General features: G+C 39.5%; 1 protein-coding gene across 1 annotated transcript in view; it reads left to right on the top strand.

Moving 5' to 3' along the window:
* Positions 1–22650, top strand: part of LAMC1 (laminin subunit gamma 1) — a 116701-nt gene that overhangs the window by 1365 nt on the left and 92686 nt on the right. The window lies entirely within an intron of this gene.

Raw genomic sequence — 22650 nt, 5'->3', positions numbered from 1 at the left:
AGTTCACTTTTAAAGTTATTATTCTTGAAAGTTGTTCATCTTTAATGAAGGGCCACAAAGCGATTTCACTGCTAATCTCCGTACGGAGAAAACAAAAGGAAGTATCTGCACCCGCTGCAATTGTTCGGTGAAGTTTGGTCCCTGAGTAAAAAGGCTCTCCTCACTGCCTTCCCTTTTGCTTTGATTCAAGGCAAGTGTAGAAGCATGTGTGAGAGACCTTTTAGAAATCAGGAAAGGGATGCATAGAAAACTTCATCGCTGGGTGGTAGACGAGGATGGACGTGTTTATCTCAAAGAATTGTATGAAAAATCATGTTTGATCTGGGTCAGTTTTTCTTCATCATTGGAATATACAAACAAGCTGAGTGATTCATCATTGTGTTTAACAGAGTAACATATGCGTGAGAAACTGACATTTGACATGTAGAGCTTCTGCCTCAGTTAGGTTGAAACCCATAATTTTACTGGTAGCTGGTAGTAATGAACTTGCAGAGAGAACAGGGTGCCAAGCCATTCTTCTGTCAAATCAGGATAGTTCTGTAAGGCTGGAAACATGATTTGGGGAATCTTTGAAAGGAACTATTTGGTGGGCACATGGTTCTTTTGGTTGTGGTTTTGTATTTTTCTTTCCTCTGCTGTCTGGTACATTAAGTTTTATGTAAGTGTCAAGATTCCAGAGAAAGTACTTGAAAAGTGAAGTTAAATTACTGTGTGTGGAGTAAGTTTTAGAAAAGCAGTATTTAGTGCTTTTGTAGTAAATATTTTATTTGTAGACAAATCATTAGGAAGATGAAACTTTTCAAAAATAAATTTATAAACTGGAACTCTGAGGCACCCGTTTTTCAGAGATGGAAGAAGTAAAAAGTTCAGTTTTTCAAAGGTATTGGAAACATATGGAGCTAAACCGTATGTTGTAACAGGTACCCTTCTGTAGATTCTGCAAGAGACCAAGGGCCTCCCAAGACCTTTTGGGGATGCTCTTAGCTCTTTTCTCCTAAGTGTTACATTTTTAAACTTGGCCAGAATTATTTTTGAAATTTTTATCCATTTATTTTTGTTTAAATTTTTGTTTTGTTAAAGTTTCTGTGTTGAATTTTGAATCCCCACGAAGTCTTATTTCATGTTTTGAAATATTAAACATTTTGAAGCAAAAGCATGGCCTCAGTGTCTCACATGCCTGAGATTCATTTGAAAACTTCTGCATAAAAATCTCTTATTTAGGTAAAGATAGGGCTGACAGTCTGGACCTTGTGATTTTTCTGCTGTGAGCATTACATCTGTTGTTGTTGAGTCACTAAGTCGTGTCCAACTCTTTGCAGCCCCATGGACCATAGCCTGCTAGGTTCCTCTGTGCATGGGATTTCCCGGGCATGAATACTGGAGTGGGTTGCCATTTCCTTCTCCAGGAGATTTTTCCGACCCAGGGATCAAACCCCAGCCTCCTGTGTTGACAGGCGGATTCTTTACCATTGAGCCACCTGGGAAGCCCTTGATCACTATGTAGTGAAAGGTTATTTCAGGTGATGGTGTAGGAAGGTAGATTACTCAGTGATTACCCCTCTGTTAGAAGGATAATGTGTTAGGTAAGACAGTATCTGTCAAGTTAGGTTGCTACTCCTGGAGGACGGATACATGGACTTTGGGTCCTAATGATTGAATGCTTGATAGACTTTTTTCTCTGAAAATGTTATATATGCTTCAACTTGTTTTGCTGAAAAGTTCCTCAGTTTTGGTAACATTTTTACTAAATGAAGTTCATAAAACTGTGGATTTAAAACTTCTAAGTAAAAAGTTACCTAAAGTAGTTTTCATACAAGTGCTGTAAAAACATTTTCTTTAAGCTTTTTAGGCGGACAGTTTCTAAAAAACTTGACAAGAACTTATTGTACTTGTTCTTGGAAGGGGAGGGAGATTTGTGTGTAGTGGGGTTAGATGTCTCAATCTCTTTCTGTCTCCCCCCTCTCTTTTTTAATGACAAGGATGTATGTATTCGTGCATGTTGTGGTATCTAACTTATGGCAGATAGACAGGGTTTTATGTATTGGATATTCAGTGTATTCACTCCCTAACTCCAGTTACTCCATGGGCTCTAGCTAACTAATTATTTCCCATGAATTCAAGGACCATGACTGTTTGTGCATCTATTAAATCTCCCATCCAGTTCAGATTTCACATACCCTTAAACAAGTGATGCATATTGTGCTCTGCCCTTACAGAGCATGTGAAACTCTATGGGAGCAGTGTGAAAGAACTAGGTCTTGCCACCACTTTTCTAGCTTTCCTTTTAATGTTGAGCTTTAAACACAGTAAACTTTAAAATAAGCAAAGTCAGTTCTCACTTAAGTAGTCACAAGAAATATACATACTTTGCCACTGATCCTAAGTCATTTTTTTTTTTTTACTGTAAAAGTGAAACATGACATAATGAATTAAAACATTATAATGACTAGTGTGTACTTCATCTCCAGTTGCTAAGTTGCCCTGGAGACTGTTGCTCACAGTTTCTTTTGTAACCTTCCAGAAACTTTTCATGCATACACATGTATGTATAAAATAACACGATCATTTTAACTGGTCCTTTTTTTGGGTGGTGAGGCATATTTTAATAGATGGCAGGTACAAATTAGATGGTTGTACCATTATCATCACTTGTACGAAAGCCAGGAAAATCAGCACTGATTCTGAAAGCAGCCATGTCTTAAGCACCACATACAGTAATCCAGGGTGCAGGGTGTAATATATCCTTAGATATAATGAGTTACAGTTGCTATGGGATTCAGAACCACATTTTCTGCCTGTTGTGAAGAGAAATCTCAGCAAGGCACCCTTTTCTAAAAAGAAGTTTTTCTTAGTTTGCCTTTAACTTCTGGATCTTCTCTCCTGACTTCTATATGAATTATTCAACTACTTTTTCAAAGTTTAGCTTTTGAGTTTTATAAGTTATAATGAGTTTTATCCTTATCAGCAGCGTAGTTGATAGTAAGATTGTAACTGAAAACTTGCCTTTTATTAAACAACCTGTTTAATTAACTTGGTAGTCATTTGTAGGTGAAAACTTGGCAAACTGGGTCTTTTGGAGGAGGGTACCTTTCCCTCTTTCTAAAAACAATTATTTTAAGGGAAAGAGTGCTTATAAAACCAACTCAGTCAAAGTTTATGGAACTCCTAAAATTTACACCAAGACCAGGTTGGTGTCCAAACTCGCTATAAGTTTCGGTAACCAACAGTGATTAAATGATGCTTTTAAGCTGTGTCTAAGATACTCTTTTTTGGTGTCTAATTTAGAATAATCGCTATATAAGGAAGGATATTGCACTTTATTCTGTTTGGTCCCTTAGTGTATTTTTAACAGGAAAAAACGGCAATTTTTTTTCCCCAGGAAAATCTTTGCGAGGTAGGTTCTGACTCTGTCAGAATCTGGTGACTTCACTGTGGTATTTGTGTACCCTGAGGGGACACTGTTTTAGTTTGTCTCACAAAGGCCTGATTTACATTTCGCAGGTTTCAACTTGAGAAGTTAAGGAGCTCTTCTTTAATGGCCAGCAGTTGGTGAACACAGTTTTATAAAGTTGCTGTTGACTGGTTTCCTATTCTACAATTCACTGCTTTTTTCTCTAAATACCTTCTTCATGTTTCTAGAGTATTCAGAAAAACAGTTTACACATTAGGAGAAAATTCTGGAGCTGTAAGCTCCCTTCCAGCCTTGATTTTGTCATTGACCACATTTGTGGGAGGGACAAAGCCTGACTATTTCAATTCTAAATCCTCTTAGGAAGTCAGATATCCCTTTTGCTATTCACTCCTTAGCCTTGTGCATACATTCTCACATTACTTCCATATATTCTGCAAACATATTTTAAATACCTACTAAATACGTGGTGCAGTACCTGACAGAAGGGTGTAGAAGATTAAAGGTCCATTCTTCAGAAGTTTATACTCGGTTAGATGGAATTTTGGTTTCCCTGATGACTCAGATGATAAAGAATCTGCCTGCAATGCAGGCAACTCGGGTTCGATCCCTGGGTCAGGAAAATCCCTTGGAGAAGGGAATGGCAACCCACTCTAGTATTCTCGTCTGGAGAATTCCACGGACAGAGGAGCCTGATGGGCTGTAGTCCATGGGGTCGCAAAGAGTCAGACACAAGTAACAACTAGCACTTTCAATTACTTTCATTTGGAATTTTCATACCCAGATGTAATGCCATCACAGTACTAAATCAGGAGTGCTTTTGTAGTATTTTAAAGCAGCCAGTCAATTACTGATTAGATTTTCATAACTCATTAAGGGAAGGCGAAGATGAGGAGCCTGAGGTTGTGATTTGCCGAAAATTACAGTGGAGGTAGGTTTTTGACTCGATGTAACGTAATAGCTCCTTCAGCTCTTAGCTCCTCTAACAGATCTCTCGAAAGAATGACTAGTTTATTTCAGGGCAACTTTAAAATACAAGTTCATGTATATACTGATTCAGAGATACCAAACTTGCTTGGTTTTCTTTCTCCTGCCTCTGTTCCTTTCCACTTATGTTTCTTTCTTTCTTTTTACTTTCTTTCTTTCTTTTTCATGTTACTTACTCTTCTAAATGAACTCTTAATCTCAAGGCTTTCATTACTATTGGCAAATCAGTGAAGTCTAAATTTACATTTTCAGGACAGTTTCTTCTCCAGGTTGGACATAGTCAGTTTGGGATGTCCAGAGGTCATGTCCAAAACTAAATTCATCCCTTATTGTCTTAGGCAGTTCAAAGCTGTATCTTAATGAAATGAAGATACAGCTAAATTACAGTTTACCCTGAGACTCTCATCCATTCTTTTGCCAATGACTGCGCTTTATAGGCGCCAGTAAAGATTACCGTTTGGCCAGCGGATAGCATCCACTGCTGAAGGTCTCTGGGCAGCTGTAACTCCATCACTTTCTTTCCCATCCATCCTTACTGCAGTCTGATCAAGACTCCACTTTCACTTCCTGTATCCATCCTTTATGTCTCTTGGATCCTTAATGTTATCTTGCTTTACTGTAGTTCCCCATGAAATTCTTCCTTGATTACTGCAGCAGCTTGCTAACTGATTTGGTGGTCTTTCTGCCTCCAGTTTTGCTCTTTCTATTTGGGCAGCCGTTGCTTGGGACTGAGCACTTGTTCTCAAATGCAAACCTGTCGATGTTGTATCCTAGCTGAAAATGTCTGCAGTGGTTCCTCAAGCCTGTAAGATCAAGTCCAGACATCTTGTCATGCTGTGTAAGGAACTTTAGGATCTGGACCTTTTTAAACTTCTAGGCTTATCTTTTGTCATTTCATGTGCTCAGAGGGTTCCTTTTTGGTTTGGGACACTTCCCCCAGGTGTCACCACCTTTAGGAACCCTTCCCCAGTTTGTTTCTCTTATCCATTTCCATCCTACTCCCTGGCCTGGATTAGATCTTCCACTCACACCACCCTGCAGGTATCTACCACAGTGCTTATCACATGGCATTGTCTTGTTTCTTTACTTTTCTCCACTTCTAGCCCAGGAGGTTTTTGAAGGCCGGGTTGGAGATTTATATTTTTAGTTTTTAGTTAATTGCTTGCTATGCCTCAGCACCATACAGTTTCCTGGGTGTATAATGATTCATTGGACATTGCCCTCACCTCCTGGAACTTGTGGCTTAGATGTGGAGTCCTAGGTCTCTCCTGGGTGTGGGCAAATTATAGCCCACATACTAAATCCAGTCCTGGGCTGCCACCTATTTTTGTATGGGCCATGAGCTGAGAACAGTTTTTACATCTTTAATTGGTTGAAAAAATCAAAAGAAGAAAAATATATTACGACACATGAAAATGATAAGCAATTCCAATTTTAGTGTCTGTAAAACTCCTTTGAGACACAGTTAAGTTCATTTGTTAACATACTGTCTCTGGCTGCTTTTGCACTGCAAAGGCAGACTTGAGTGTGTCAGTATGTCCTGGCCCACAAAGCCCAAAATGTTTACTGTCTGACCCTCTGCAGCATGAGTTTGGTGACCTCTGCTTTAGATGGATACATTCAGTGTTATATAGTAAGCTTTAAGGTAAAAGGTGCACACACAGCATTCATTTATTTTACCATTTGGAGGCCGGCTGAAGGGTTTATCTTCAGTGCTTATCAGTCTGTCTGGCATATTGAACAACATGGTTCAACAGGTATATGATAAACAAGTAAGTAAATGAATGCCTATAAGAAGCTATAAGAAGCCCCAAAACACTCCACATTAATTTGCATTCTTCTCAGGAACACTTTTGAGCTTGAATTTGTTATCAGTGCCATCTCTTCATTCTCTTGAGATACACGCCACTGTCAATATGGTCCGTAGTGGTTTTATTTCTGTAGCTTTAGAGAAAAGTACTAAGTTAACTCGGTGTGGAACTGATATGGAATTGCAAGATCTGTGATTGTCCTTTTTTGGGGCAAAAATTAGACTTTTATATGATTTATAGTTAGCTGGGTAAATTTTATGAGTAAACCAGATGCTCAGATTTGACTCTCCCTTGTTTTTGTTTGTTTTGTTTTGTTTTGATTGTCACAACAATCTCCTTGTGATTGTTCCTGAAATTTTGATGTTAATATTGTGTAGTTTTTCTTTAGAAATGGACATAAATTTTATTTTAAAATATCTGTTCACATGTCTATTGTTGAAATAATTATTAAGCTGTTGTGTGGAAGGGTTGCAGTGAAATATCTTATTTGCTTATTGTGTGTGGCATTTTTAGTTTATTTAACTCATTGGGGTGCAGTTGGAATACAGGCAACCTGAGGCGTGCCTTCTCTGCAGGATAGTGAGGAACCACATTAAAGTGGTTAGACAGATGAATACTAACCACTTATTGTCTAGAGTTAACAGGCAGCAAAACCAGCAGATGTATCTTTCCTTGGTTCTTGTTTCCGGCTGTAGGTAACTGACAGCTCTGCTGCTGTTCTGTTTGAGTTTTAGGGGAAAGTGTCAAAGTTTAGAGCAGAGCTGTTTGTTTATTTTTACTGTCCAACACTCTGGAGGAGATTGTTAAAAATAAGAGATTATGAATCTGTCCCTTTTTTTAATTTATTTTTTTATTTTTTTGTCCCTTATTTTAAACTGTCATTTCAAAGGGTAAAATTTCAAGATGACTGTGTGCTAGTTCTGTTCCTTTGCCTAAATTTCTTGCTTTAAGATTTGTAAGAGGGCCTTGCTAAGATTTGCAAACCTCTCCTTTCTTATAAAATGATAAAGTTAGATGTTGCTCATTCAAGTCTAAAATGGACAGCTTGCTAAAAGGGGTTAGCAGAAAACTCATTTATAGAAATGTTGCTGAGGTTTTAGAGTTTTGTGCCAGACTGTGGTGACACTAATTAAGTACATCTGCCTTTCTTTCCATGGTCTCTTCCAGGGGGGCCAGCCTAAAATAACTGGGTCCAGTCAGCCTGGTGCCATATGCAGCTACATATTCATGAAAAAAATAAAGCGGACTTATCTCTTTCTTAGACAATGGCGCTCAGATCTCTTGTGGCAAGGCTGGGAGCTGAGTTAGGGGCTCACATCGTTTCTTTCAGGACTGAGGAGCTGTGTATTCCCTCAACTCCCTGCTTTTACTCTTTGTTTCCAGCTGCGTGGCTGCTTCCTGTTACATTGCAGTCAACGTTGGATTTTTGCTCTATCATCTTTTTTTGATTTCTGTTATTTTATCTTCTTTCTGTTTTGCAAGTTTTTGAAAGTAAAAATTCAGAATCAGCCTCCTTCACTTTAAAAAAAAAAATTGTTTTGAAGTAAACAATGCAAGTGGTCCTGTGTAGAGTTAGGGACGCAATGCATTTTGTTCTTGGTGATAAACCACAGTGTACATGAAGAATGATTGCCCACGGCAGTGACTGTAGAGATGCCTTCAGTGTTTTCAGAGACATGACCAATGATCGGGTTTTCTTTTTCTCCATTATATTTCTCACTTTACATTCTGTATCTTGAGTTGCATGGAGATTACATAGGTGTATACATGTATATAGATTCAGAGTCATACATTTAATATTTGTGCACTTCATTGTATGTGAATTATTCAAATTAGAAAAAAGAATTAAGAAACATTTCAGTCTTTTAAAATACAAAAAGTATAAAGGTGATTTTTTTAGTTTGAGGTGTGATTTTGGTTTAAAATAGGAGAGCACAGAATCTGAGACTTAATCTAAACTCTGTTTCTCTTGCTGTCTTTCTATGCCACCAGCAGTTGCTGTCATTAATAGGCATTAAGAAATGTTTTTCTGAATGAAAGAATGAACAAGCCAACCAGCTGATCTTCAATGAGGTGTCAGCTGATTTTAACTGACATACCCACGGAGTAGGTTCAGAAAAGCATTCAGGTGAGCTTCATAGTAAGTCTCAGGAAGTGGAGTGTGGGCAGGTATGCAGAGTGAGCAGTTCTCTTTGCTGTTCTCATCAGTACCTTTAGCCAAGTAAGGATTTGGTTAGTTACCCCTATGGATAGTAATAAAAGATGACTGGTGACTGCTCTGAGGTGGGACAGGTTGAGTTTAGCTTGGAATTCAGATCTGCTGTGGATATATTATGCTCTTGCCATCGTGCTGTGTTAGAACAAGCCTGGTAAGTGGTGGAGAGCCGAAGAGGACCTTTTAACTGGGCAGTGAGATGGAAGTCCACCGAACGGGAGTACTGAGCCTGGCTTCTCTGACAGATCTCTGCTTGAGCTCTGGGTTTGGATTGTTTCTTTAAAAAGGATCTCTGCACTTACTTGTGAAGAACAGAGGATTGTTAGCAATGGAAAAATACTAGGTTTTGGGTGCTTATACTAGCCTTATATTTAGCTGTTAACACTTCTAGGAATTTCTAAGGAATTTATTGAATTTCAGAATGAGATCCTGTGTTTTGTCAGTGTCTACTGATAGGAAGAGTGTACCACATACCCCGTTTCCTGAAGGGTGGTCAGGGAAGGCTGCCTTATCTCCTTTCTACCTTATCCATGACTCCTTTCTGGTTGTTGAGAATGGCTGAGTTGGTTCGGTTGCTTACTTTATCTGACATCTTTAAAGATAAGTCTGTCAGGGCCATCTCCAGTTTCTATTTCATTTCCTCTGCTTCAAGCCAACTCTCTGATATTGTAGCTTTTTTGTTATTCATGTTTGCTAACTGAGTAGGTCTGACCACCTTTTATTGATTGATAAATAACTGCTGTGGTCCTGGGAGATTTCTCTGTCACTGTTTCCTCTTTCAGGCTCACAAGTGACTCCCTTCACCTTGATTGCTGTAAATGTTAGTTTATAAATCTACAGCTCTGTCTATGTAATCTGTCTTATCTGTGTATCTATCTGTCATTCTGTGTTTATCTTAGGTTCCCCAGAGCACTCCTGAGCTAAGGTTCAATCAGGGAATTCCTAGATTCCTTAAAATTAATTTTTTTTTTTTTTTGCTTTTTCTCTGAAGAAGGGGGTTATATTTCCCACTTGGATTTTGTATTTTGTATTCCTCCCCCACAACATACTACCTCCGTTTCTACTAAGATGAAGTATTACTTAATCACAGTCCTGCTTTCTCTTGCTTTCTTGATAGACCTACTTTGTACACATTGCATTTCTGTGACACAGGCATTACATCGAGTGACTGATGATTTTTAAATTCACATTTCTTATGAAAAGGCTGGCACTCATTGCTGCATTCTAATCTGTGTATTGGGCTTGAAATGCCCCCACCCCTTTTGCCAGTTGGGAAAATACAGGGGCATAAGTGGGTTTTTCCATCAGTTGTCTTCAAAGAGAATAAAAGGATGTTAAGTATTTCAAAGAGAGGAGTTTCACAGTGTTTGAAAAGGGGGTCATGACAGCTTGTTGAAAATGAGTTGAACAGCTTCTATTGCACTTTCTGTTCATTGGCAGGGACTGGAAAGTGATGTTTTCCTGCTCTGGCAACAAAGATCCTGGTTAGAGGCAGGAATGGTTTGCCCAGATGTTCTCAAAATCTGCAGTCATCTTATTATCACCGACTACTGAGGACTAAGTTTTAGTAGCTTGGCAATGTGAAATGATTAGATCTAGAAATGGATTTTGTTTTCTGACTCTGTCCTGAACAACTTCAGTTTTCTGGAATGTTGGCATCTCTGGACTTTTAAATATGTGGCTAACTGGAATAATTTTGGAATTGAAAAGAGACTTAGGAAAGTTTGAGCTGTTAAAAAATGTGTTTTACGGATGGGTCCTTGCTTAATTTGGTTAATTAACTTCTTCTTAAGTTTATCTGTGCTTTGGCGTTGCTGTTCATCCCCTAGTGGTTCTCGCTTCTTATGGACCTTGTTCTGACAGGACGATGACTTCTGTTGTTTCGGTACCACTGTTTTTGGATTATTCTTATTATTTAAATGCCAGATCCTGATCTGGTAATGATGAGCATCCTGAAATATTCATTGAAGTTGTGTTCTTTTTTTGGAGGTGAGAAGAAACATGAGGCTAAAAGGTGAACATTGTTGGGGGGAGAGACAGCTGAAACCAAAAGAGCAATTGTATACTTTAATTGCTTTGGTCATGTGGTTGCCCCCTCATGGTAAAAGGGTCATGTTCTATGGGCTTGAGCATCTAGGATTAATTTTCAAAGTGGCTCTGTGCATGGCTGTGCATTTCTAGTGAGTATTTTAGATAAGTCATGGGATAGAAAGTCTGTTGAATACCAGATTCTTACAACTCTGCTACAGATTATGAAAGTCTGTGGGCCCATCTGTAATGCAGCTGTAATAAAATTTGTTGACTTTACCAGGATCGCTTCAGAGGCTCACGCTGGTTTGTTTACTGCCGTTTTCAGCATTTTTGTTGCTTGCCAAGAAATAAGTTAGCATCAGTTCCTGGTGCAATTGGGCTCATTCAGTTTTGTGGCCATCCTGATAAAGCTTGGTTTTATCTTAGGCTCACTTTAAAGTTCTTGTATCCTGGCAGAAGACATGGATGGTAAATCTAGTGTACCTGAAGAGAGGCTGTGCAAATTAACAAAGCTTTCCAGATGTTTGGAGAACGTAGGCTTGTTTTCTGTGTTGTTTTTCTGTGTTCTTCTGTGTGTATCTATGCTTTCCTGTTTTTTTGTTTTTTTTTTTTTAGATAGGAAAACCCCTTGGGGAAGAGGGATGTGTTCTTTGGAATGGGGAACAAAACAAGTATTACATTTTTTTGTGATATCTTTAAGTTGGATTTGCCATTTCTGTGAGAGGAAGGAGAGGCAGCTTTGTTCCCAAAAGGGAGACTGCTAGGAAGGCTGGTGTTGGGGTGCGACTCTGTGGAAGTAAACTAAAAGGACTTCTTCACATCCCTAGTGATTTTCAGTTATGAAGTGGGCCACTAATGCTCTGAATCAGCAGCCTTTTAACCACGCCTGACTAAATAGACCTTGTTTTTGAAATTCACAGCAGTGTCTAGATCCCTGCTGTCTTTTTGTCCATCCTGCTAACACACAGCTGTTTTTGTTCGTACATCATTTTATGTTCAACTGCCTGGTGACTTCCTCAGGTCCCTTTTATGGTGAATAATGGACACATGGGAGTTAGGACACCCAAGTGTGTGATTATTCAAACAGGAAGTCTCCAGGAAACACAGTAACCTTGTCAGAGGAACAGAAGGTGGTGTGGGAAAGGCCATTGATGATTTTAGGCTTAAAACATCTGCGGGGGAAAAACCTGACAACTTCTGAGATAAGGATATTCTGCAGCTTATAAAAGGGGTGGTTTATTTGGAACTTGTTTCATTTTTTCCGCCAGACATTTGGAGTAGTCAGTCTCCATAATCTATAACATAGAAATGGAGGTAAAAGAGAAGCAGTGTGGCATCAGTGGCGTTAAAAACAGAAGGAAGAACTTCCCTGGTGGTCCACTAGCTAAGAATCCACCTGCCAATGCAGGGGCTACAGGTTCTTTCCCGGGTCTGGTCTGGAAAGATTCCGCATGCGGCAGGGCCACTAAGCCTGCGTGCTATAACTGCTGAAGCCCACCCGCCTGCCCACCCTAGAGCCTGTGTTCTGCAACAAGAGAAGCCACTGCATTGAGAAGCCTGCGTCCTTCAACTAGAGGGTCACCCCCGCTTGCTGCAGCTAGAGAAAGCCTGCACACAGCAATGAAGACCCAGTGTTGGCCAAAAATAAATAAATTTAAAAAGAACAAAACAGGAAGGAAACTGTGGGTCTTGGAAAGAAGGCTCATCTTTCCTGGAGGTAACAATGAGGCCGTACACACAAACAGGCAGATGACTGGGACTTGACAGGGACTGAGGGACCTGATGGGATTGGATCGGATTAAAAGAAGATTCTTTTACAGAGCCTATGATTATTGAGCACGGAAAGATTATGAGATAAAGAAAGATGTGGATTATACATAAAAACTGTGTGGTCTAGTGGGAGAGCAAACGTGTTTATCAATGAACACACTGAGACAAAATATAAAGCACTATAAAAGAAAGATCAGAAATTCCACATGACTGCAAAGAACTGATTGTAGCTGATGAAATGATTCCCAGACCACTTATCTGGTGACCTTTCAGAGTCCTACCAGCTTTGAGATTCTTTGATTACATGATGGAGGGCTTGTTAGAACTAGTCGAATACATTCTGGTTTTAGATTGAGAAGTGAAAATTAAATCTGGATGTTAAAGAGGTGGGTAGCTCTGCATTGACAGCAGTTTGTATTAAACAAGTAGAGTGATGCAGATGCTAAAGAAAAGAATTCTGTTTTTGGCTTAATTAGCGGGAGCAGTGGTATTCAAAGGAGTATTAGATATGTTCGCTGTGTGCTTGGAACGCTGCCCTTAAGTTCCAGTCATGGTAAACGTGTTCAGACAGCATGGGTGCTACATCTTCTTGATTCCTTACCTTGTTTATTTGGTTAACTCCTAATTGTCCTTCAGAACTCATGGCAAATCTCAGTTTCTCTGGTAAGATTTTGACTTCTGATTCCTCCTGCCCCTCCATAGCATTTGCTGTCATGTTTTTCAATGTCCGTGTATTTGTTCATTTCTGCAAATCACTGAACATACTGCATGTCTGTGATTCGAGAGGTGCTAGATGTACTGTTTTGTTTCCCCCATTAGACTGAATTCATTGAGGATAAGATGAATTTATTGATTTTTCAGTTCATTTACCTAACATTTATTGTCTGTTATGTAAAAAGCACTGTGGGGCTTCCCTGGTGGTCCAGTGGGTTAGGAGTCCACTTTGCAATGCAGGGGCTTCCCTGATAGCTTAGTTGGTAAAAAAAAAATCCACCTGCAATGCAGGAGACCCTGGTTCGATTCCTGGGTTGGGAAGATCCGCTGGAGAAGGGATAGGGTACCCACTCCAGTATTCTTGGGCTTCCCTTGTGACTCAGCTGGTAAAGAATCCGCCTGCAATGTGGGAGACCTGGGTTCTATCCTTGGGTTGGGAAGATCCCCTGGAGAAGGGAAAGGCTACCTACTCCAGTATTCTGGCCTGGAGAATTCCATGGACTGTGTAGTCCATGGGGTCGCAAAGAGTCAGACATGACTGAGTGACTTTCACTTTGCAATGCAAGGACGCCCAGTTCCATCCCTGGTCAGGGAAGATCCTACATGCCTCAGAGCACCTGAGCCCTCCCTCTAGAGTCTATGCGCAACTACTGAGCCCAGGCGCTGCAGCTGCTGAAGCCTGCGTGCTCTGGAGCCTGTGCTGCACAGCAAGAGAAGCCACTTCTGTGATAAACCCGTGCACCACAACTGGAGAAAGCCCTTGGGCAGCAGCGAAGACCCAGTGCAGCTGAAAAATAACTAAATTTTAAAAAATTTTAAAAATCTTCTGCAATGTGCTGGAGATGGGACTGAAAAGAAGACCTAGAGGTTAACTTCTGGGTGAAACAGAGGACCTGACCCTAGGAGGGGTGTATTGACTTTCTGTATTACGTTGGCTTATATATTCTTAGTGTATTGCATAATACCTTTCATATAGTGGTAAGTGCACAAAAGTGCTGAATGAATGAATTCCTGTTTCTGTGAGGCACCAGCTGTAGAATGCAGAGAATTCCTGTGTCTCTGAGGCTGCAGCCATAGAATGCAGATAAAAGAGAGAAATAGTAACTTTGTTTAGGTTTTTCTCAGGATGGAGTTTGCCTTTTACATAGGGTTATTGAAACTGGCTCAGGTGGAGGGGAATGGCTGGTCCATGATGTAGCTCCCTCACCGGTGGTGTTGGGTGAAGGCTGAGCTATAATAGTAAAGAGCTCCGACAGTAAAGTCGTTCAAGAAACACAGAGGTTTCTCTTTCACATGGTGGTCCTGAGTGGTCAGCAGGATAGCTGTGATCCACAGACATTGTGGGGCCTAGGGTCCTTTCATCTTCATAATCTGCAATTCCTTAGGGTGCTGTCCTCGTGTGTGTGGTTGAAGCTGATCATAGGCACCTCTTTTTTCCAAAAGGGAAGATAGTGCTGAGGTGTGTAGGCTTAATTCTCAAGACTGAGACCCTACAGAGTCCACATCACTGTATCATCTGCCATCGGAGAGCACTTAGTCACCTGGCCACTCCTATACGCATTGGAGGCTGGGAAATGTAGTCTGGTTGGGCAGCCAGAGCCAGCCACAGATCTGTTACAGTGACGGTGGGCAGGGAGCAGGGGTCTGGCATTGCTCCTGTAAGTCGTGTCTGATTCTTTGTAACCTCACGGGATGCAGCACACCAGGCTTCCCTGTACTTCACTATCTTCTGGAGTTTGCTCAGACTCTTGTCCATTGAGTCAGTGATGCCATCCAACCATCTCATCCTCTGTCGTCCCCTTCTCCTCCTGTCCTCAATCTTTCCCGGCATCGGGGTCTTTTCCAATGAGTCGGCTCTTTGCATCAGGTAGTGTTGTGCCTGCCAGTCCCTGCGCTGGGGAATCCTCTCTTTACTGAGTTTTGGTCTTCCTGAAGTGCATTCTTCAAAGTATCCTATTCTGTGGCTAGCAGTTTTAGGAAGTGGATTTAGAAAAATGAGCAGACACTTTCTGCAGACCTTCACACCCCTAGGTCTTCAGGAGAAGAGTCTGTGAAGAATAGGGGTGTGTGCTTGTCCTGTTCTTCTCAGTTGCAACATTCAATCCCTACCTCTGCACAATTCATTTGATTCTGAGATACCAGTTTTTATTCCCGTGATCCCATCTTGACACTGAGATCTCACTATAGTAGTGTCTGGTACTTGCACTGATTGGCTCTGTATCACATTCACCTTGGAGGACAAGCACATCCTTGCAGGATCATGATGTCTTGATTTACTTGACAGTACTGATCATGTTACCTTCCGTCGTGATGGATGAATCATGCTGTTTTAAAATCCAGATGTGTTTCAGAAACAAGCACTCCAGAAATAATAAAACAGTGCCTATTGTTTGTACCCTTTACTGGTCACTTGAACATACAGTCTTGTTCTGGGATGTTTTAAAATGTGTATTTATCTTTTCCTTCAATATGAGTTGAGTTCACTAAGTATAGGAACTATGTTTTAACTATTAATTAGGTCAGAGACTTAGAGCCAGGTCCCTGACTTACAGAATTGTAGCAAATTGAATAATTTACTAACTGCAGTGTGTGCAGAGAATCTCTGCAGTGAAATGTATTCATAATTTTATGAATTAAAAGCTGATTAAAGGCTATAAGGACCTCACACTAGTTAAAGTCATGTTGTCAAATGTTATGAAAATGCTCTGCTATTTAGCATATTTTGGATTTAGAATCACAGATAAAGGATTATGGATTGTATCACATTTGATTACATATAAGTTATACCACTTTCACAGATAGTGATCATAGAACTACTAAAGACTATGTAAAAATTTGGCACACAACAGACATTTGATTAATTATTTTCTAAATGATTCAATAAAGTCCATTTAACAGGAGCTTTTATTTTGTTGAAAGGGTGAGTTTCAACAGATGTATTTTAAGACAGTTTGAATGGATGGGTTATTAAATTATGGCGAAGTGAAACTGCTAGTCGCTCAGTTGTGTCTGACTCTTTGCAACTCCATGGATTGTAGCCCACCAGGCTCCTCTATCCATGGGGTTCTCTAGGCAAGCATGCTTGAGTGGGTTGCCATTCCCTTCTCTAGGGGATCTTCCTGACCCAGGGATCGAAGCCTGGTCTCCCACATCACAGACAGATTCTTTACCATCTGAGCCACAAGGGAAGCCAAATTATGGTGAGAGTAGTAGAATTTCAAATAGAGCATTAAACATAGGTTTCAAAGAAGTAGTTTATGTTTTATTTTCGTTTTTTTGTAGAAATGTAGTTTTATCTCCAGTGTCTATGTTAGGAATGTGGCTGCTTTAAAGCATTTCACTTGAGATACTTCTTGAATTGGAAGTTAATTCTGATTTTCTTCTTGTTCTCAGAAACACATGATTAATTCTGATTTTCTTCTTGTTCTCAGAAACACATGATTTAAGTGATGTCTGTGTCCTAGCTCTCTACACCCTTTATCTTCCTCCCTATCTACCCACTTACAGCTTTTTTCCTTTCCGTCCAGTTGTTTTAAGTCAGTAAGAAAGCAGAGTCATTAGGAATCTTTGTAGAGTCACTCATGTTGGGAATGCCTTACAAATGGTTATAAATGATTGCTTTTGCCTTTAGGGTTCTCTCAGCTTTGTCTTTGCTTTCTAAAAGATTGTGGTTTCCTTGAATTGACATCTTTTTCCTTTTTCTGAGACTCATTGTTTTTATTTGCTTTACTGTCCTTTGCCATCACTCTTGCCTAAATACATGTCATGTTTTTCTCTGTGCTTTATCATTCCATTTTCTTTTGAAAGGAAATTGCCTTCTCTAAAAATTCTTTTCCACATTCTAGAAATGTGAGACAGTAGTGCTTATTGTATCACTCATTGGTTACTTGAGCATACCATCTTGTTCTGGAATCTTTTAAATGTGTACTTATTTTGTTTCTTCAAGCGAGCTCATCGAGGACGGGAGCTATGGGTCAGCAACTCAGTTAGGTACTTGATTTATGAAGTCCATAGGTGTTTGAGTATTCTTTGTCTTGAATCAGAAAATTCAATTTTAAATTGAGAAGCATACGGCTAAATTCAACAAATATGTTCAGACTTTGTGGAAAAGTGTTTGGAAGAGGTGTGTTTATTGACCTTTGGAGAAAATCCACAGAGCTGTTTTCTCGAAATTTAAGACATCATCCCTGTTGTGGACAGTAGTAATAGAAGACTTGTCTTTTTGTTCTGATGAACTTTCTTTTGAGACCTGAAAAAATAGCTGAGACCAACCATAATTTGTTTCTTTTTAAGTAAGCCTTATGCTCCTTTCCAGGATCCAGAGTGCCAAGCTAAATACCTTTCTTTTTTTAGGAGAGCAGAGTTTCTCAGACTGAAAGTTTTAAGAGTTTCTGTTTCTCTAAGGATAAAGTAAGTCCTATAAAGTAGGTGTTGAAATTCCTTCTTCATGTCATTTGAAAGTTATTACAGTGTAATACTTCTTACAAATTCTTAATACTAATTGTCAGTGAATCCAGGGATTTTTCCTCAAGGAGGAAATCCCGGTGTCACCTAGGCTAGTGGTCCTTAAGTACTCAGCAATGGCAAACTGAATCATCTCTGGAGTTCTCTGTGTTTTATCTGTTTGGAAATACAGATGGTCAGCTGTGTGTTTTGTACTTGGAATTAAACGCAAGACAAAGTAGATAATTATGTTGTTTGTTCAGCAGATGCTCTGTTTCCATGCGCAGAAATCTGGAGTAGTAGTGAACACTTCTCTGTGTTCATTTCTGCCTACCCTTCCTACCCTAGATATCCACTACCCTGGGTTTTATGTTTTATTTCCTTGCTTTTAAAAGGAAGTAGTTTATCATCTCTAGATAGTGTATTGCTTGTTTTTGAACTTTATAAAAATGGTTTCTGTAGTCGTCAGCTCTTTGTTAGTAATCACTTAATACATTTCTAAGATGTAGTTGTAATTTTTTGTTCTTATTCCTGTGTAGTGGTGTTGTGATTATACTGTAGATAAGTTATTGGTTATTCTGCTGATGGACATTTTTTGGTTGTTATGACAAATAATGTTCTATGAGCATTCTCACTTATGTCTTCTGATGCTTATGTGGAAGTCTCTCTAACTGGGTTGCTGGATCTTAACGCATGTCACCGTTTTTATGAGATCATGCAAATTGTTTTCCAGAGTGGTTGTGCTGGGTTAGATGCTCACTAAAAGTGTTAATAGACAGTTGATCCACATTTGGTATTGTTAGAACTCTTAAATTTTGCCCATTTGATGGTGTAAAATTATATCTCAGTTTTATTTTATAAGGGTGAATATCTTCTCATGTATTTATTGGTCTTTCATATTTCCTCTCCTGTAAAATGTCTCTTCATGTTTTTTGCACATTTATTGATTTGCCTGTTTATTCATTTGTAGAATTCTTCCTATATTCTTGATACTAATCTTTCATCAATTACATCTTTTCTGTATATTCTACCAGTGTGTGATTTGTCTTTTATATTCCCTGTGATAGCTTTTGGGCAGAATTTCTTAATTTGAATGTGATAATTGATTTGTGTATTGTCTTTATCTTCTAAGGCAAGTCCATTTCAAAGTTATTTTTCTATTTTACAAATATCCTAGCTGTCTTTGGGCCTTTGCTCTTAAACATGAATTTTAGGTTGAAGTTATCAAGTTCCTTAATAACCTCTATTAGGAAGTTGGTTGAAATTGCATTGACTTATGCATCCATTTGGGTTGAATTGACATCTTGACAGTTTTAAATCTTTTCATTTGTGTAGTATAATTTAGTTCTTTAATGAATTCCAGTAGTTTTTTCTTTAAGTGCACACTTTTTATTGCTAGTTAGAATCAGAAAACCTCTGACAAACGCCAGTGATGTTTTATAATTCTGTCCATGTGAACCCTGCCCTTTTTCTGTTAGAATTGTTCCGGGGTACATTTTTGATGTTCTTGTTATTTTAACTTTTTTCTAAATCATGTCTTCTATGTCTTTGTTGGCTGGCATGTAAGAATGTAACTGGTTTTGTATATAAGATCACTTTCCTAACTCTTGCTTAATTTTCTTATTAATCCTAATTACTTATCTTTAGACTCTTGGGTTTATATGTAGACAGTCATAATCTGTGAATAATGAGAGTCTTCTTTCTTCTTGCTGACCCTTAACTCTTTTACCTTTTCTCTTCTTTACTGACTTGAACAATACACACATTCCTGTTTAAACATCCCCCTTAAGGGCTGATTTTTATAAAGCTCTGCTAATTTGATAGATGAGAAATGCTTTATTTTAGGTTGCCTTTCTTTTGTAATCATTGTAATTGTTGACACTATTTTGTATTCTGTTGCATGATATTTATTCTGTAAGCTGTCTCACTTTCTTTTTTTGTAAAGAGATGTGGTATTAATACAAAATCTTTTTAGCTTAGTGTCTAACTATTTTGCTATTTAACCACTTTAAGGAACGTTTTGGCTACAGGTTACAGTGAATTAAAATAGTTGAAATTGAGAATTCCTTGGTGGACCAGTGGTTAGGACTTCGTGTTTTCACTGCTGAGTGCCAGGGTTCAGTCCCTGCTAGGGGAATTAAGATCCTGCAAGGCACATGGCAGAGCCAAGGGAAAAAAAATAGCAGTACCCAGATGTTACTCACCTCTTTGATAAAGTAGGAACCACATTAGTTGTTAATTCATACTGTTTGGCATGATAAATAGTATTTTGGATAACAAAAGCGCTGCTACTTATAAAATTTACTGAAGACTTGATCAATATATTTGTTTCTCTAAAAAACAAAGCAGACTGTCTCAGTGGCAGCACGAGGAAGCACTGATAAAAAGACCTTGTCTTCCTAACTGAATCATCTTTGACTTCAGTTTGATAAATTTCTCATGCTCCTGAGATGTGTTAGGCCAGTTGTCACGAATTTTCTGTCATTAATGTGGGTCATGTACTTTAAACTCTCTTACCCCTCTTTAAAACTGTTTTAGTACACTTTGAAACCTTATTTATAATCTGAGAGGTGGATTGAATTTCGAGATTTTTAGAACAAAGAATGGTAAATCTATGGGAATTTGTAGAAAGATTGTCTTGTACAGTGTAAAATGTGATAAATCTGAAGTTTTTAAAGTGTTTGGAATAGATAAGTCTCATGGATTCTGCTGTACCCACCCCCCAGAGAAGTGGTCCTCAGAGGAGTGTGGTACTGTTCCTTTAGGGGTATTTAGTACATGGGAGGCAGAGAGGATAGAGTGGGGAAGGGAGGCAGTCCGACACAGCAAAGAATTGCTCAAGTTTTGCCCAACTTTGTGATTTCTCATGGGACATTTATGCTATTAAAAAACCTGATTATAAATATCTGAGCATAGAACATAACTTTGTCTTTACACATAAACAGTTTTTTCCACATAACTTTATTATACATAATTTTCCATGAATACAGCCACTGTATAAATAGTTTTTGAGCTTAGCAAGAGGAAAGTCATTTTTCTGCCAATAGTCCCTCTCACGGAGTTCAAGTTGTTGTTCGACACATGTGTAGATCACACTACACTTCTAGCACTCAAAGAGTGACTCTGTGCATATTTGTATACTTAGCCTCTTTTTTTTTTCTGAAGTATCAAATGTCAAGGAAAGTATTGATTATATTCAATGGAAATTTTGGAATTTGCTTTTACAGGTTTTCCTGCACATGAATAATTATCGATGTGCCTATCCTGCCAACATGTTTTTTTCTTATGGAGCAATGAAATCATTAGGATTAGATGAATATTTTACAAGGAAACATGCTGATAAAGTTGGCTGAGATATATCATTCTGACCTGTGTTCTCTGCTTTGGCAGTCTGTCATTTGACCTGACTTGTTAGACCTTCTCAGTTCAAGTGTTATTTATTCTTTCCTTAAAACACGTATGGGTTCATCCGGTGTGTTACTACTCTTGCTAACACCATTTTTCCTTATTGCATTGTCCCCCTGTACCTCTTGCCCCTTAATTTTCTGTATGTCGTGTATAGAAAGGCATCTAGTCCTAGTTTTAAAAATGCAAACTTGGGGCCTGCCTGGCAGTCCAGTGGTTAAGACTCTGCACTTCCATGGCAAGGGGCACGGGTTCAGTCCCTGTTTGGGAAACTAAGATCCCACATGCCACATGATGGCATGGCCAAAAAAAAAAAATAATAAATGAATAAAAATGCAGACTTACTTGTTATAAGTTGGTGTCTAATAAAGGTGTCTGATGGCTTTGAAATGCCTTTTAGTAGTGATCAAGGTCTTGTCTATTGAAATGCATAGTTTCCTTTTGATTTCTGCTTTACATTATAGGCAGACTTACACACACACACACACACACACACACACACGTGCAACCTCCGTTGGAAGTTGTGTGTTGTAGATGATAACCTATGGGTTTCATTTGGGGATGGTAAAGGGAAGGCATTGCAAAATATTTGTTGTAAAGTAAGGCTGCAGTCTGTTGGCTTGAGAATCATGCTACAGTGAGTCATCCTTCCACAGGTAGTTTTCTAACCCGTCTCCTGTCTCCACAGTCTCTCTCTGGTTTCTGAAGTACCAGCTGTTACTTGCTTAGGTGCTATCTTGCACTGCATTTTGGTGTATATATTGTCTCACCAGTTGGAGACGTTGATAGGCAGGGACTGCATCTTTGATTTCATTTTCTCTCCAGTGTATTAGTGTAGTTATTTGTGCCTGGTGTGCGCTCCAGGAGTGTTTGGTGATATTTTTAATCTGCTTTTCCTCATTATAATAGAAACTGAAATTGAAGAAAGTTCTCCATGATTCCTTACTAGTTTTTTTGGTGATTTGTTTTTTAATTAAGAATTGTTTTTTATCAAGGTACCGTTGCTTTCTAACATTGTGTAAGTTTCGTGTGAACAGCCTCACACGTTCACTTCTGTGCACCTACAGTGTGCTGGCCGCTGAGCGTTCGGTTTCTCTTCACCTGTTTTTCAGCCTTAAGCGCTGAGTGGTGGGGTCCGAGAGGATCTGTTGCTCTGGAATTCCCTTTCTTTCTCTCCTTTTAAGTCAGGTGGTCAAATGAAATTTTCTTCACCTGAGTTTTAAAATTCCCAGTTGTGAGTAGTTAGCAGATCATGTCTGCCTTAAGATGCAGCTCTGATTTTGCTGGTTAGAATGGATTAGAGATGGGCATGAGTGCTTCAACATTCTTCCCTTTGCACATGGACTGGCGTGTGACTGCTTTGACCACCAGTGGGAGAGCAGACGTGGTGATATGCCAGTTCCAGGTTTAGCCTGTGAGAGGAGTGCCAGCTTCCGCCTTGGTCTCCTGGAGCCTGAGCTGCCATGGGGAAGTCTGGCTGTACTAACACCGCTAGACTTGAGAGGACATGGGTAGACACCCTGGTGGGTGTTCTCAGCGGTGTCCAGCCTTCCATCCGCCCCTGCCAAGGCACCAGGCATGACCAGCCCAGCTGAATACCACCGAGTGACTTCAGTCAGCGCCGTGCAGACTGCGAGAAGCACCCAACAGAGCCCTTCCCAAATTCTTGACTCAAGATCCTGAGAGATAAAAATGGTGGGTGGTATTGACCGCTGAGCATTGGAGTAGCCTGCTGCGCAGCAGTAGACAATTGGGCCAGTTATTGAGTCTCTGGGGTATTGACTTGGAAAGCCCAAGCTGTTTTCCCCCCAAGGGGAATCAGCCTGTATTCCTTCCTGGAATGGTTGCTTTAAAAAAAACAACCT

This window comes from Odocoileus virginianus, chromosome 11, assembly GCF_023699985.2.
Source record: "Odocoileus virginianus isolate 20LAN1187 ecotype Illinois chromosome 11, Ovbor_1.2, whole genome shotgun sequence".
Classification (NCBI taxonomy): Eukaryota; Metazoa; Chordata; class Mammalia; order Artiodactyla; family Cervidae; genus Odocoileus; species Odocoileus virginianus.
This window is presented reverse-complemented; position numbering and strand designations above follow the sequence as displayed.